Source organism: Homalodisca vitripennis, unplaced genomic scaffold (assembly GCF_021130785.1).
Source record: "Homalodisca vitripennis isolate AUS2020 unplaced genomic scaffold, UT_GWSS_2.1 ScUCBcl_6295;HRSCAF=13443, whole genome shotgun sequence".
NCBI lineage: Eukaryota > Metazoa > Arthropoda > Insecta > Hemiptera > Cicadellidae > Homalodisca > Homalodisca vitripennis.
The window spans coordinates 21,428-26,418 of record NW_025782403.1 but is presented as its reverse complement, the minus strand read 5'-3'; the positions used below and the strand labels follow the sequence as shown (position 1 = coordinate 26,418).

Here is a 4,991-nt window from a genome sequence, read left to right as displayed (position 1 = left end):
TGGATACCAGGTGTGGTAGTTTCACGATTAGGACCAGTCACGTATTTTAGTTGAACTGAATACGGGCATGAGGTGGAAACGGACATATCGACCAGTTGGTAGGTTTACAGTGTAGTCCGGAAATGTCTGAGTTGACAACAATGCCTAGACTCCCAGACGCAAGCGTGGCAACAGAGCACACGCAGGAAACGATCGATATACAGTCGCGGGACAGAGCGAGCGCAAGGTCGCCAGTACTTTTAGCAACGACCTTGCCCCCCTCTCCGCAAAACCATAACAATAACAGAAACGCTCAGGGGCAAAGCCCCAGCCCACGTACAAATGTAAACAATAACAGTTCCAGCGTTTCACCCAAACAAATGACACCTGTTAGACGATACCCACTAAGGGATCGTAAACCTTTAGTCAAAATGGACTTGTAAATACAACCCAATTGTGACTTGTATATAATTAATATTGTTTAAGCATTATTATTATCGATTTGTTAATTGTGTTCATTCAATGTGTTATTAATTGCTATATTCTGATTTATTGGTTTTGATTGAAGTGTTTGTGATTTGTGTTAAATGATTATATTGAGTTTGTATTTTGTTCTCTATAATCTATACTTACAAAAATAAAAGAGTATAATGTCAATTTTCTTATTCATTGTAATTGATTTAAAATTGGAGAATTGTAAAACAAATTGTAATTGATAAATTTCTAAAATTGTAGGGGACTTATGTATTTAAGGGGGAGGATTGTAGTGTATTTAGTGTGAGAAGTACTAAGTTGGTAGGTATCCATAGTGATATTTAATGTCTGCACCAGTGATGTTGGCAGTATGTATTGTCAGGCGATGTAACATACGATGTGGTCTAAAAGAATAAAGAATGCTCATAGGCTGCTCTCCTGTGACGTCACATCACGCCACTACCCTTACAACCAACGATCCAAGCTGGCCAGCCAGCAGTCCACCCGGAGTCCACCACCAGACACCGTCATGTAACCTCCGCGTCTCGTCCGTTCCTTTACGAGCGGTCCTAGAGCAATGTTACTCTAAATGTGTAGTTTAATTATTCTTCCCGACCCATAGAGAGTACAGTGTCGACCCGCATACATTACAGAGGTGTCGATAGTAGCATTCCTTGAGACGTTCACTGGTGTAGACGAGCTGCTGGCAGGTAGTATGGTTGTGGTTGCATATACGTAGGGTATGGATAATTTGTATACTGTGGATATTGTGGGTATTGGCCTCCTGCAGGTTTGCCAACAAACCCTTGGCCCATATCACCATAGCCTCCACGGCCATGGCCTATACCTGCGCCTGCATGCACTCCTAGGAGATTTGCACCGATCCCGAGTCCGAAAAGCGAGTCTGAGGAACGAAGAGAAATTCCTTTATTCTTTGGGTTCGCCCCGTGTTTCGTTAGTTCTTCTAAAGTTGGGTTCTCAATGCTGGATGTTGTGGGAGATGTATCTATGGAGCTGGAGACTTCTTCCTGAAAATTATAAATATATGCTATGTGTGTATGTACTGTATAAATATCAATAGGTAATACAAATAAACGTAGTGAACATGCAATATTATATGGTTGAGTGCTATTATTATCTTGTTTTAAATGAATATAACTACTGATATGACGAAGATAATTTTAGAAATGTATTGTTTTTTTTATAATTTTTTATTTGTAAAAGGGTACAGAATATAAATTAGGGTCAAATGACCTCTCTTGCATTTAACCTCAAATACTGTATTTCATGCTAATAAAAAATAAATATTGAATGGAAGGAATGTGATATCTAAGTACTCAGACATCTTATAATAGATAACTACATTATTATATTAATTAAAAAACCGTAAAATAGATAAAATATTTTTTTTTTCTTTTTTACACATTATCATAATACCAAGAAATATAGTTTAATATGAAATACCTAAGATTTTTATTCCATATTACTGACAGACTACCACTAAATTTTTGAACAAAATCAACTAATCACTAACTATGTAGTTAGTGAATAACTTTTAGTTTTTAGGGAAACTCAAATATACGGATACTGCCATTTGAAATGATATTACCCGACCTTCCTCGTACATAAGTACAATTTAAAGAGTCCAATAACACCGCTAAACATTAAAGTAAACGCACAATTCTGCGTACACTTTGCTACGATTATGTACACTATATTATTCAAGCGGTACGAACAAAATAGTGATAATATAAACATTAATTGTTACGTTTGATTGTGACAATCCCTTGATTATCTGGTAATACTATGTTGCAGTATAATTTTAATGAGAAAAAGACCTTCTTAAATTTACATATTTCTATTTTGAACAAAATAAATTAATGTAAAAGATGTAATTTTAAACTTTTAAGTAAAGTTTTTTATTATTGATTTTATTAGGCAACAAGATTTTAGACATTTATAATCCTTGTACTTAAAAACTGTTAGTAAAATTGTGTTGAAGTTTTGTAACATGCAAACGACGGAAGATATTGTTATATTTTAAGTTATATTTAAAACAGTCTAAAAGTAATTTAAGTGGTATAAAACTTGGCTTATCCAATAAATAAATCGCTTAAATATTTTTTACCGTTGTATCGCTGCGAAACTATCGCTACCACCAGGCAGAAAAAGATAAGTTTCTTAAACATCATTTCCTGTAACAAACAGTTTAAACATCACTTTCTATAACAACAGTTTAACCATCATTTCCTGTAACATAAATTAAACAGTTAAACTAACCTATCTTTAATATTTTTTACTTATTAGAACAATGATAAAATAGTCGCTAAAGCTAAATTATATACCCATGGTGTCACATGCTTGATCACCAAACTCAGTGTTGCTTGTGTAGAAATAAAGTTGCATGCAAAAGTTCAAGTCTAGAGGCAAGTTTTTTACGAGATATTGTGGCCTACAGTAAAATAATAACGTTACTGTTGCAACTATATTTGAGTAATCAAGTTTGTGTAAAAAAAATAATTACCAAATTAAAATCCTTAATTTATATTTTATAAATTTGTAATAGGTATCATTCAATAATCCATCAAAAAAGAAAAGTAAATATAATTAATTAAAACCATATTTAGGTTAATATTAATTTTACTGAATTATTTAAATAATAAAATAATAAATAAAATACAATAGCATATTATTCCTTAATTAGTTTTCATTTTTGTTATTCTTGGCATTTATTGTTTCATTTTGGAGTTTACTATTTATGTAATTCAATGAGAAATGTTCGGTCTCTATACACCAAAAAAGTATAAATAACGCTAACATATAATTTATCTCCATTTAAAAGTAAATAATTTACACAAATATGTGATACAACTGAAATAAAATGTGCTAAAATTCATATTAGGAAGTTTAATACATTATTATAGTGTCATAATGCTTTTAAACAGGGAATTAGTTGTTGATTATCCAAGAAATGTTTTATTAAATTATGTAGGTATAGATCAAATATAAAATGCATATCATATATAATTTTCATTTAAATTTCGATGTGATAAAAAATATAATATAAATCACAACTACTAACCTTATGTGTTGTATACCTTGAGCGAGTGAATCGAGACTGAATGTAGTCAGAAGCTTATCGTCGTCTTACTGAATGGTATAAAATAAAACCATGAATATCCCGTGACAGTTGTGATATCATGAACAGAGACTTTCCATTGTTTTATTCCTGATTGGCGTGACCAATAAATTTATGTTTCTTGTTCCCGCTATTGAGAAAATACAATTGCTTATATTAATAACGTTCGATATCAGTATAGTTGAATAGAGTTTGATGGAATATTTAGTATTGATTTCTATAGTTTGAAATCTTATCAGATAAGTAATATATATATAATGAAATGAAATATAATAGGACGATGTTTTGCTCAAAAAAATTGAGTTTTCTGGTTAACAAAATGAAGATAAACAAAAAAAATAGAATAAAATTAATATATATTTTTGTCAGTAGATAAACACAGTGTGTTTCTTGAGTAGTGAAAAATAGTAGACACAAAAAACAAGCAACAATGTTCTTGGACACATATATCCTATCTCGCATGATTGGTGTTTAATAGTCTAATTTTAAATTTATATTTTAATACATGTTAGAGTGGAAAACATGAAATTTGGCATTTAAGTTAAATTATTTAAAAGGATAGTAAAAAAATGTTTAAATAAATATTACAACTTTGGGTTTCTAATTGGCACCATTTTAAAGGTTTCAAAATTGCATATCTCTTGAAACTGGTAATCCTAAATTACAAGTGCAATAATAATTATATATTTGAAATGTAACAATGAAATAGGGACATTACAATTGTTTGAAACCAGTCAAAAAATAAAATAATTCCACCTATTTTTGTTTTAGGTAGTTAAGGTTTCTTGTCCAAAGTAAATCCGTAAGATGGAAGTGCTGACTTTTTTTTAACTATTTGTCTTTGCACTATTAATAGCGGTTTGCTAATTAAGAATCTAAAATTGTCAATTGTTCTCAAACAGGTGATTCAAAATAAGACTACGAAATGTTATGAACCTGCTTTTTGAACTGAATTTTATTGGCGACTACTGACAAAATTTACAGCCCATAAATTAGTAATTATTTATAAGATGGTTATGGACAACAATGAAGTGTACGCTTGTATGTATTTGGCATGTGGCGCTGCTTGGGGACACACAACTGAAGACAAAGGTCCTTGATCGCAAAACTTGTTCGAAAAATGATTATCACCGTTTATGATTTGCCTTATTAGAAAATTTAAAAAGGTTTTACTTCCGGTATAGAAATCTCTATATCATAAAAACCAAATTATTAAAAATTATAATTATGACATTTATTAATTATCTTATTAAAACAAATGACAAGGGAATAAGTTTTAATATAATAAGATGCTATTGTTCAATTACGTACTTGAAAATGGTTATTTGCTCTAAGTTTCTTCATCGATCAAAAATAACAGCAGTATTTTGAAATTTTTCCGTAACCATTTCACTTTTTT

General features: G+C 30.8%; 1 long non-coding RNA gene across 1 annotated transcript; it reads right to left on the bottom strand.

Annotated features, from left to right (window-relative positions):
• Positions 1-1,114: 1,114 nt before the first annotated feature.
• On the bottom strand, positions 1,115-3,654 carry LOC124373742. The gene is made up of 3 exons (XR_006923469.1): positions 3,536-3,654; positions 2,582-2,648; positions 1,115-1,481 (listed from the first exon to the last, which is right to left on the bottom strand). It is a non-coding gene; the product is annotated as an uncharacterized LOC124373742 (long non-coding RNA).
• Positions 3,655-4,991: the final 1,337 nt, after the last annotated feature.